Raw genomic sequence first — 12,340 nt, 5'->3', positions numbered from 1 at the left:
TAGAAATACTGAGTGTTATCAGTTCAAGTTAATCTTTCACAAGCCGCCGCCTTCTTCCATCTTTTTAACCAGCTCCTTCTTCTCTTGGTCAACATTAAATCAAGACAAGCATCCATATTTATTATCAAGAGCCTTCCCATATATCAAAAAAATTCTTGCATACGAATGCATGTCCCACACGCCTTTCTCAAAAGACACCTGTGCAAATAAAATCCTTCATTTATGCCAAATCTCATGTTTGATTGTTTATTTAGTATTTTTTAAAAACAGAAATAAGCTTCACCACTCCTCCACCCATTTTTGGTGGGTCTATCACAATACTGCTCTTACCACTCCCTAGACCTCCCCTCATTACCTTCTTCACCTAAAAATAAACATACACATCCTTAATACACAATACATTATCATTTCTTCCCTGACTGTCCTTGCTATGCCATCTCTGATCAACATTCCTGTGGGATATGCTGTTGATGCCATTTTGGCTGTAGGATCAACAGTTATTCCTTGATCTGGAATCTAAGTGCAACAAAATACAATGACAAATCCTGTTAATTGGCAAGTCTTAGCCTGTAAACACAACGGTAGTCTCCTCACCAGTTGAAAGTCAAGGTCGGCGGGAAGAAGCAAGGCTAGGTTTTGCTAATATTTAAGTATCTATTAATAGGGCCCAGAATACTATCACCCTTCTGTCTATATACTATCCTATGGCAATGTTAGAATTAAGGCTTTCTGTTCACAGTGATCAAGCACGACTTACTTTCTGCCAAATTCATTTCCACCTTTGGCTTTAGCCTCACTTAGCAAGCCAATCACCTAACTGAGGAATATCAAATTCATATTTGATGTGAAGTTGTATGGCTGGATGACATTATAACTGCTATCTTTTAATTGCCCCTTTAAGGGTTGCTATTAGCAAGCTGTAAGTTATTATTAGCAAACTGATAAAACACTAATGGCCAAGTTCTCTCACATAACAGCTTGTCCATTTCTCCAGTTATCACATAACTGATAACTTTTCCTATTTGAGTTATTCCAAAATGGATGATTAAGACCAATGAGCATCATCCCTCTACCTATTACTTCAACCTGCTAGATTCTGGGCAACTAAAAGCACCTGGCAATCACATATTTTAAGGCTGGTCAAGGTCAGAAAGTTCACAAAGATTTTTGCAAACTTCTCAATTTCGTTTTTTGAAAACAGAAAATTACGCATGAAGTCCACTGGCTGCTGCACACCACTTTAACAGCTGTTAAACTCAGATCAAGTCTGTTAACCCAGGCATCCCGCTACTGAATCCAAAATTACTTAACTTTCCAACCCCAAGATGTAGATTTTTGCTAAGCTACTACTTCTTCAAAGGAAAAAAAATAATCTTTGTTTCTTAAGAAAGATTCCGTCTCTTACATTTCTTGCTCAGTACTATTTAATGCTACTAAATGTTTTTCTAGCTCATCAGTTACCTTAATTCTTTAATTCACATTAAAAATACTTCTACCTGTAATGAGAAGAGGGCTGTGGCTTCATGAACCTAACCTGACTCACTCTATAGGTCTTGACCAATGCCATTTCTAAGAATGAGGGGGTTCTTCTACTTACAGCCCCGTGGTATGGAAGATTCAAAGACCTCAGCAACCCTGTCTTGCTATCTTTGAAGGATTCCTAACAACAAGGAGTATTTAACAAATACACTTGCTAATGAACATTGTTTTATTTAATATGTATCTCTAACTATTGCAGAGTGAGTCAGGTGTCCAATCACAGGTGTTTAGTACAATTTTATAGGCTCTAAAATATCCAAGATATGTGCAGGACTGGAAGGTAAGAGTTGGGCCATATGAAAGACTGCACACTTTTGGAGCATCAACTTCAGACCATATGGGATCACCTACTGCATTTAAGATGGCACTAAGCGCATCTGTGTGTAGGCACCATCTTTGTTCCCCTAAGTTTTTCTAAAATCACTAGTCAGGGCTCAGGAAAAGGAATACTATCATCAGGTGCTTAAGTTAAAATACTGCTCTTTAAAAAGAAATGCTAGTGGGCAGGGGTCAACAAGAAGACAGGAACTCAAATACTAGACTCATGAGGGTGTTATAGCTGTAATGCTCAGTCTAATTAATTTTTGAATTTATTTTTAAATCAAGTATTTAACATCAAACTTCTCTAATACTGCATTATCCCCACCTACACGATAGCAAGGCATGAATGTAACAGAGTCAACACTCAAACAGATGAGAGCTACAACAGCAGCAGCTGCTAAAATCTAAATCACTCATGCAAAAAGCATGATTTATTTCTTCCATATCTCCTTCCCATGGAGCCAGCCTCTCCTTTTAGTATCTTTTCATCTCAAACAAACAAAAAAATCTTATCAAGTGTCCTTGCCTTTGGAAAGTATTTTATTAAGAAGTCCTTTTAAGAAAAAAAAAATAAAAAAAGAATACAGCCAGGAAAACAGTTCTAGCCTGATTCCATTAGGTATATAAATATTTCAATCCCAGCAGCACCATCTAATGGAGAGCTCACCAATTTTTCCCCTTCTTCAACATGACAAACATTTTATTTTGGAGGTGTTTACAACTGATACTTTAACACATGGCCCATTTAATACTCTATAAAACTGATTAGCTACAAGAGAAGCCAAATCATTTCTCCACAGACAATAATCAGACAGTCCTCTTCTCCTCACAGACATTACATTCACACACAAATTCATTAAGTACAACAGGATATTTGTTTAACCAGAAGAGAATATTTTAGTCAGAAGTACTTTTTTTAAAAAAATAAACAAAAAACCAAAACCTAACACTATAAAGCAGCAATGCCAGCTTAAATATACAGATACCTTAAGTATATTTAAACTTTCCTGCTGAAAGCAAAACAGATATGTCAGTACCTTTAACGTGTAAGGCATATGGACAAACCTGGACCTTAACCACTGCAACAGAAGTCACTACCTATACCTGCTAAAGAGGAAGGTAGGCATTCCAAGACATCTTCAGGTTGCACTTCTGCTACAGAACATACTGTATATGGGAGATGGGTAGCAAATTATTGTACGCATCAATAAAGCATGTAGCATGATGACTGTTGTCAGCTTCTACTATTTATCTCATTAACATTTCCTCTTGCAGACAAACATGAATGAACTTATGGATCTATAAGCAGTAGTATGTTCTTCCTATAAATCGCAACATTGCAAGTAAGGATTCAATTACTTTGAACTTTTCCAGTTAACTCAGCATATGGACACTCTTGTTCTGGAATAATTGCCTTTCTATGTATAGCTCAAAGTCTGTCTGTCCTATCTCATGTCAGATGAGATTTCCATTACATTACAAACACCAAAAGTCTTAGTAAATAATTCGACAAAAATACGGCATCATACTTTGCCTACATGTACTAACAGCTTTATTTACACAAACAGGGCAATTCCAAGCTTCTTCCTCGTTTATTTTGAGATAATCTCCTCAGCAAAAATATACAGAACACAGTAGATGGTATTTATCTGCTTGTCCTAAATCTTTCTTAAAAAACAAACCAAAAAAGCCAAGCAAAACAAACCACCCCACAAAAACAAAGCAAACAAAAAAATACCCACACCAAAAAACCCCCACACAACCAACCAAGAGTAAATCCCCCAAAACTCCCTCAAAATCTTACTGGCCAAAATACTGAAAGTTGCATGTCTAAATCTTTTCAAAATGAAAGTGAAGTTTTTAGGAATTTGTAAGAAGGGAAGAGGAATAAGGGAAATGTATGGTTCCAAGTACTGAAAAATAGCTGATGAAGTACAACACACAAATAACAATAAACTTGTTTTATCTTCCTAGAGATTTCCAAGACCATTCTTCTAGACACACTCCAAAAGAGTGTCAAAATACCTTGCTATAACACAGATACAAAACCCCCTGCAGAACAGCATGAGCAACACAACAGCAATATCTACTAGCTGAACTACAACACAGGATCCACTGGTATTTCCATTACATACTGACACCATGGGTGAGTAGTAAGACATATTTGCTGATTTGAAATATAGCATGCTCAGGTTCTGTAGAAAGAAACATGATTCAGCTCCTGATGGAAAACAGACAGAGGAGATACTGCTGACTTCAAGTGATACCATGTATTATTAACTTCAAATGAAGTTCTCTCAATTCCTTGCTTTTCCTCCCCCCAAAACGCTTAAGTTCTAGAAGACAATGAAAATACTACTGCATCAAAGGGTTCCAAAAACGCTAGAGATGCACATATGCAAATTAGCTGCCTTCATTTGTTTAGATATCCAACTTCCTTCTACTCAAACTGTCAGCCAAATGGTAGCATTTTGAGAACATGTCATTTTACAACCACAAGCACTTTACCTTTGGCACCCACTGAATGGAGAACTGGTGTCCTAATCAGGTTCAACCACAAGTCATAACAATAAAAACATTCCCAGGCAAAAGCACAATGCTCCTCTCTCAAGGATATTGTGCTGAACAGAAAAGAGGACAGTAAAAAGGATGGAATGAGAGCGCAGGCGTAGATTTAAAGACGTGTACTTCAGACAATAGTAGGATACATTGTAGACCATCTTTAGTGACCTGGAAGAGAAGAGCCTGTTAATTCACCTGGAGTGGGAGGTGGGGTAGGGAAGGAATCAAAGAAGCAAGCAGCTACAGAAAGGTCAAAGAAAAGTGAATTTTCAGATAAAAATTATTAGCTGTAAGTGTGAAAGAAAGTACAAGCCTGGAAACAAGTATTTCAAGAGAAAAAGTGACATAAAAGGAAGTAAGGAAAAGGGGAAAATGCAGTCACTTTGCTCAAGAGGAAGGATGAAGATACCTTGGAATAAAAGTCATCCCTCAACAACTCTAAAATTACAAGAGATCTGAATGAAAGCAGTTCAAAATAAACCACTTCTAATAATCAGAGGAATCAGCTTGAGAAATTAAAACCATTCATACAGTTTGGCCAAACAAGATAGAAGGGAAACACAGCATGGACAAGAGCATTCCATTAGGAGCTGAAGAGCATAAAATGCAGAAAGACGACTCACTTGGGATGGTTTAAAGGAGATTAAAGCAAGAACAAGTTGAATGAAAATTGTAAGGCTATGCTTCCTATGTAAAAATCAAGACTTACATCTGCGAGCCATTAAGTTAGAAGCCACAACACTCAAGGAAACCAACTCTCAAAATGTTCCTCTCTGTGGAAAGACAGAGAGGACACAGTCAAACTGGTACAGTACACAAGATCTCTATTATAAAAACCTCCGGTAATTGTTCCAATTACCTCCCTCTCTCAAGTACACAGATGAGCTTACAAAACGAAATCCATTCACATTGCCAAAATTTGGTTTGAGCTGGGCTTTGCTGTTAGTTATTTTAGGCACATTTATCAAGTAAGCTAGTTCCACAGAACAAGAAAAAACTGTTACTTTTCTAGAACATCCAAGCAGAAAAGTTGGAGACAAGTACCAGAACAGCTACCACTGACAAATTTTGTCATGTACACTCAGCTTCATATATAGCACTGCATGTTTGCCATACGCAACAATGGAAGAGTGTGAAGCAAATACTGTTTCCTGTCCCACGATGCTAACGGTGCAGAATGGCACAGCACTGCAGAGGAGACAGAACAGGATGCCTCTTACACTGCACTTGCAATTTATTTCATTTATCAACAGATGACACTTGTACTGCCCTGATGGGTCTCAGCACCTCTTCACTTTTATATCCTCAGACTGTAGGAAAGCACCACTATTCCCATTTTATTACAGGCCAGGAAAATGGTTTGTATATGGAGCCAGACACACATAAGCCAGTAGCTGCATCAAAGTTATTCTCAGAACTCCCAGTCAGCCACCACCTAATCCGAGCAGCACGCAAGTACCGGTACTCTCTTCTTCCCCGGCACGTCTTCTATGGTTAAGGAAAAGTCTGTCTTGACAAGGCTGATGACCTCAGCAAGCACCTCAACATCAAGTTCTAATGCATCAGAAAACAAGGAACAGAACAGCAGTGGAAGAAACATCAGCAGACTCTATGTCTTGCCTCATCCTGGTAATTGTCCTAACCACTTGACTGAAACATCATGCTTCCCCTTGTTCTGTTTCTCAGGCACACTGAGTTTTGATTATTCCTGGCATAGCAGAAGAGTTTCAAGAGAAGGAAGTGACACTACTCTTAACTGGCCTGTGGCTTGATGATGAGAATACTCCCCAGGGAAGTAGGAAACTTGGACTGGAATCCCCCTTCTGCCCCTGGGACTTGGGCATGATGTCACATCACTTCGTGCTGCAGAGCCCCTTGTTGGTCTGGCCCTAACTGAATGACCTACAGTACACACATCTACAGAAATAACAAAAAAAAAAAAAAAAAACACACCAGCCTCCAGGTCTCCTAGATTTTACACTGATATCTTCAATGGACCATCTTCTCCTTCTTGATAGATGTTAAAGCTTGCAGGAATGAAGTGGAAGCCAGGAAGGCATGACTTATCTTACAGTAGCGTCTACAATATGCTTTTCAAGACAGACCAAATCAAAATAACTCTTTTTGCTAGACACCTAAGAAAGCTGTAAAGACTCATGGCATTTTGAGCTTATCTTGAATGGGCCTATCTTTATGTACAAAAATATGTTTCTCCATTAATGCAGAAACCAGTCAGACAAAAGTTCAGTATTATTCCAAATGTTATTTTTTTCTAATTTTGAGCTTCCACAGAGGCATCATTAAAGAATGTAGAAAAAAAGTTTCATGACTTCACTAATGTTTTGGACTGATGCATTTGCTATGGGTACTGTATGTGAAAGGATATATTCACTTCAGAGCATTTAAAATATACTACAGAATTGTTAGCAATTTTCAACATTGTAAATAATCTACAGAATGTTTCCTCTATACAGAGAAATCTATTATTTCATAAACAATCATTTTATGACACTGTATAAAACTGGAACTATGAAGCATTGCAACTTAAAGCATTCCTGCTATGCCCACTGCAGTTCTAACACCTGCAATTTGCAAAAATTCAATCTTGATGTCAACATATACAACACCTCAGTTTTCAGTACAAGGAGGGGGCTAGGGATGAAGGCCATCACACATGTCCAATACTGAACTTCTGCATCCATGAACATGTCGAGACTTCACTTCCCATGCTACCCTTGACAAGATGAACTGCAGGACTTGAAATTCTACTGAAAAATCACACTTTACACATGCAGAGTAAAGCAGCAGGGAAGAACAACAGCACGGAAATCAAAGGCTTAACATTTTTTGGGGGGTGGAGAGGATTAGTGACCTACAGTTGTTGTATATAATTTTAGAGACACTCGCCCTGTTAACCTAGTTACAAAGCCAACAGTCAGCAGCAATTGAAGTCACAGTGGCAACGATATTTTGCTGTCAGTGCTTCAGTAGAAAGGATCTCCAGGAAGAAAACAAAAACATCCTCAAAGACCATCTAAATATATCTCAATATCACAGTTCCAAACACGAAATGATCTATTGTCTTATTTTCTCCCTAAATTCTAAGATCTTTCTACTGTATACTTTCCTTACTGATTTTTTAGGGGCTTTTCTGTCTTTATTTCCTTTTCTCTCTCATTATAAGAGAGCACCTCTTCCTACTTTGCAGACACCTAATGATCTTTCATTCTAAGTTGCCCCCCCTTTCCTCTCAATTCTGTAGTGCTTTCTCTTTCTACCTTAAAAACAAAAGGCATAGAAAAAATTAAATGTGTTTGTGATTTGTCTAAACAAACATATTCTAACTTTAAAACTATCCATTTATGAGGGTATGGGCTTCCAGTAGGCAGAGCTAGAAGACCAGTTATAGTCTCTTTGCCAGCCCTTCACTGCTGTAGTTTCTATGTCACCACTTCATCACCACAGGTTAGAAAGTGTAAGATAAAACCTAGCACAACTACAGCACTATCTCCTGTGCTACAATCACACCTTTATCCTGTTCCACAAAAACACACAAGTCTCCCTCCCTTGGCTTCTTTTTCCCATACCACATCTTGACATCTCCAATTTCACTCTCTCCCACCACTCTTGGTGTTCCTGAGCCATATGCCAAAAATGCCAGGAGGTTTCAAATACAAGCATCGTATTCAGAAAGTACCCACCCACAGGCATTAAAAAAAAAAAAAGAAAAAGAAAAAAGAAAAAGAAAAATGAAAAAAATTAAGCCTTGGCAATTCTTTAAAGGAACTGTGCAAAAGAGCACAGACATCTGAAACCAATGTGTAACGAGCAGTCTTCAGACGTCATAAGATTCAGCACCTTCAATTAAAAAACACTATTATAATAAAAAATTTAATGAAACCCAGTTATTGCATCATCTAAGATATCAGAGATCAAAACATATTATTCTTGCAGTATCTATTCAAAGCCAGCTTAGGATATTGGAATAGATTTAAGTCATCCCTATTTTAAACAGCCTTTTCATCTGCAGAGAAACTATGATCATCTACTTATCAGTGTATTTATGTTCCAGTGGTTTAACAACAAAAGTTTAAAATTAAGATTTCTGTTTTTTCTTATTTTCAGCATTGCCATAGAACAGCTGGAATTCAGTATTGAAAAAACATGTTCCTCTTCTCTCACCTAAACTTTTTACTGAGGGCAAGAACAATGTAAAGATCTAAAATACAACAAGTCCTCAAAATTATTCAGAAGACAAACTGTATTAACATGGACTGGTAAGACTTCATAAGAATTTTTTGTCACGGATGCTAACTACTGCCACCTTACACATTTTTCCGAGGTACCAGCAGTAAATACGCTTACACGATGATCAAATCTCTGAATCCGTACAAGGATGGCTTCTCAAAACTGGTATAATCAAACTTAATTGCAGAAGGACTTCAGGAAAGCCTGAAGACCGAGTCATTTAGCACCCTCTTTTGATTAGAATTAATTTGCTTTTCTACGGAATGCACTTTACCTTTCTGTATTCTAGGTCCCGCTATTATTGGAAGCTTCTCATCAAGGCATATTTCAGTAAAACACATATTTTCACGTTGGAACAAAGCAACTTTTATAACCCCATAGTGCTGCCTGATTGCAATGCTCAAACTCATGAAACATCAATGTTTCCGTTTTCAAGCTTCGTGATAAGGGGTTTCCCAGTTCAGCCATTAAAAAAACCCTCTGATTCAGTCCAAACGATCAAGTATTTCAAAAACCCTCTCCCTAATCATAATAAATAACACATCTACGTTAATGGATCACCGTTTACAGACACTTTCAGACCAATGGCTCATTTTAAAGGATGACATACCTTATATGCTATGATCTCTTTAAGTTCTAACTCTAACGATCAGTGTTGTCTTTAAATCCAGGCTTTTATACAAATCAGTAGCTATCTTAAATATGGATTTTTACTATTTCAAAATTAGACTATTTGTCTAAGCTAAATACCGCTAGTACACCTTCACATCATACACTAAACTCCTTTTCAGTCTCTGAATGCAAGTTCAGATCAGTGCACAAGAATGCTACGTGCATTCTACGGGACAAACCTGCAAGGAAAGACACACAGCTCGACTTTAGAAATAAAAACCGCATGAATTACAATATACAAGGCTGTTGGATCTCAACAAGCTAGAGAAGTCACTGACCCAAGGAGACTGCAAATTTCAAATTGTATCATCGGAACTTCCCACGTTTTATTACTACAGAGACAGAAAAAGATGAAAAACGTCCTAATGCATGGTAAAGATCCACACAGCGGTGCACATACAGTCTTCCACGTCACACACAAGCTCAGATCGGCAGAACATGCGATTACGTCTCTGAGCATTAACACCATTTCTCTTGGTTTTCTGCAGATAATTCAGATCTTTGACACTTGAAGATACAAATAAATCAAGAAGTAAATGCCTTACCTTCCTATTTTACAAGCCACTGCAGTTTTCAGATTATGAGTCAGTCATAGGTTCATCTGCAGAGGAATGACTCAGTATAAACTTTTAAACACTCGTTATTTTTTCTAACCTACAACGCGGTAATCCATTTAACATACTAAAACGCGGTGTCGCGAATCAGCGCAGAAAATGAATGGCGTGAAAACAAACCACTTTTCTTTCCGCTCACGCCAGGCAGACGCGGCTTATAGCGCAGGGCCGCTGTAGGCAGACAGACTTTACACAAATATAACTCCTTCCGCACCGATCAGCGGCAGCTCCCTACCGACGGCACAGGATTCTCCCCAGCGGCGACCGCCCCAGTCCCCATGGCCGGGAGCCGAGCGGCCGCCGGCGCAGGCGAAGCGAGCGCGGAGCCGCCGCAGCGGGCAGGCTCGGGAGGCGCCGAGTTGCGGGGGCCCCCGCGCCGGGCGCCCAGGCTCGGCGGCTGCCGGCGGTGCCCCTTTAAAGGCCGTCGGCCCGCCCCCAGCACCGCATATGGAGGGAGCCAGGAGCGGAGCGAGGCTTCTGCATTCAAACGACACATCACACGCCGCAAGCGCCGCCGCACGGCCCCGCTCCGGCCTGCCGGCCTCCCCTCCCCGGCCCTCCCCGGCGCGCAGGCACACACACACCGCGGGGCGCAGGGCGGGGAAAGCCAGGGAGCGGGGGGGGAGGGAGGGAGGGAGGGAGGGAGGCAGAAATAAGTAAGTGAAAAGGGGGGCACCTGCAAAGCCCTGGAGTGCGAGTGCGTCCGGGCAGGCAGAGTCCACGCCGCCCCGCCGCAGGCTGATCTATCCCCGGGCACCAGCCGCCGCCGAGGTCCCGGCAACAGGCTGCGGGTGAAGCGCGCTCGGCCCCTGCCTGGTAGCAGATGCCTCGTATCAGCGCCGCGCCGCCGCCTCGCCCCCCTTCGGCTCCGCGGGAGCGACCCCCCCACATACACACACACACACTCCCCCCCGCCGCCCGCCCAGACCCGTCCCGTCCCCCCGCCCGGGGAGCCCGAGTGCGGGCAGACGAGCCCGGCCGGTGCCGGAGCCCTGAGCGGGAGCCGCCGCCACGGCGGCGGTGAAGCGCTCCCCCCCCTTCCCCATCCCCCCCGCCTTGGCCACCGCGCCGCTGCCCGGGGCGCGCCGAGCCCCGCGGCCGCCCTACCTGCGAGCGTGAGGGGAGCGGGGCGGCGGGCGGCAGCTGGAGCCCGGCGAAGGCGACCGCCAGCCCGACGGAAAGTCCCTGCCGCTCTGCGCCGTCTCCCCCCGCCCCGCACTTCCTCTCCCGCCCGCTCAGGCTGGAAATCCCCGGCAAGCCCGCTGCTCGCCCGGCTCCTCCTCACACACCGAGGGGCGGGCCCGGCCCGGCCGCTCAGCGCGCAGGCGGCTGCCGGGGGCCGGGCTTGCCCTGCCCGCCTGCCCCGGCTGCACCTGATGCCGCCGTTACCCCCCCCCGCCGCCGCGGGTGCAACCCGGGGTGAAGGGGCCCCGCGCTCCCCGCCCGGCAGACGGAGCCCGGTCCCGCCCGGCGGCTGCCGGCCCTCGGCGAGCGGCGCGGGGGGCGCGGGGCGGGCTGTGAGGAGCCGGCGCGTCCCGCTGGGGCTGGGGGGGTGGCGGGGCCGGGGCTCGCCCCGCCGGCGCGGGGGCTCGGCCTGGGGGCGGGCGGTGCTGCGGCGGCCCGGCCGCTGGGACGCTGCGGGGAGGGCGCGGGATGGCGGCGGGGCGCCGGCGGGGAGGGAGCGGTGCGGCGGAGAGCCGCTTGCTTCCCCTCTCCGCCCCGAGGGAGGTGCGAGCAACCCCGCACAAAGGGTCGCCTCGGCCACTATAGCCTGTATTAAAAAAAAAAAAAAAAAAATTGCCACTGGGGAAAAGGGGGAGGGAGGAAAAACCGCGAGGAGGAGGGAGAGAGGGGAGGGGAGGGGGAGAAGAGTCTGGAAAAGATCAGAAAAGAGCGGCGAGCCAGAGCCGTTCGTCCCCCGAAGAGGCCGATCGCCTCGGGGGGGGCCGGGCCGGCTGCAGGCGGCGAGCAGCCGACCGTAGGTGGCAACCCCGAGTCACCGGCCGGCGGGTGGGTTCCCTTCCCCGGGGGTGCGAGGGGCACCCCCCCTCCCTCCTCAAGCGGCTCTCCCGCACCGGGGGGAGGGGGGCGACCCCGACACCCGACAGAACCTGTAGCTCCGGGCGGCCAGGTTAAATAAATGCCTCTCTGGGGCTACGCTTGTATCGCGGCACGTCCTGATCCCGGCAGATGCCCGGCCGGTACCGGCAGCCTCGCTTTTACGCGGGCAGCGCTGTGCGGCTCTTTGGCATCTCCCCGGGCTGCCGGGGGGCGGCTCTGGCGCAGAAGCAGTGCGGGGGGCTTAGCCCGGGGGGCTCAGCTCAGCCGGAGCCGGGGGGGGGGGGGGGGGTGCGCTCAGCCGGAGCCGCGGGGGCTCAGCCGGA

General features: G+C 44.6%; 1 protein-coding gene across 2 annotated transcripts in view; it reads right to left on the bottom strand.

Moving 5' to 3' along the window:
* The window catches only part of TRAF3 (TNF receptor associated factor 3), a 73,163-nt gene extending 61,999 nt beyond the window's left edge, over nt 1-11,164 (bottom strand). For both annotated transcript variants that reach the window (XM_074908692.1, XM_074908693.1), the window contains exons 1-3: nt 11,064-11,164; nt 10,633-10,769; nt 9,888-9,943 (exon numbers count right to left, since the gene is read on the bottom strand). The gene's annotated coding sequence lies outside the window, so the exon portion shown is untranslated. The remainder of the gene's footprint in view (nt 1-9,887; nt 9,944-10,632; nt 10,770-11,063) is intronic.
* Nucleotides 11,165-12,340: the final 1,176 nt, after the last annotated feature.

The sequence above is a fragment of the Athene noctua genome, chromosome 6 (assembly GCF_965140245.1).
Source record: "Athene noctua chromosome 6, bAthNoc1.hap1.1, whole genome shotgun sequence".
In the NCBI taxonomy this organism is placed as follows: Eukaryota; Metazoa; Chordata; class Aves; order Strigiformes; family Strigidae; genus Athene; species Athene noctua.
This window is presented reverse-complemented; position numbering and strand designations above follow the sequence as displayed.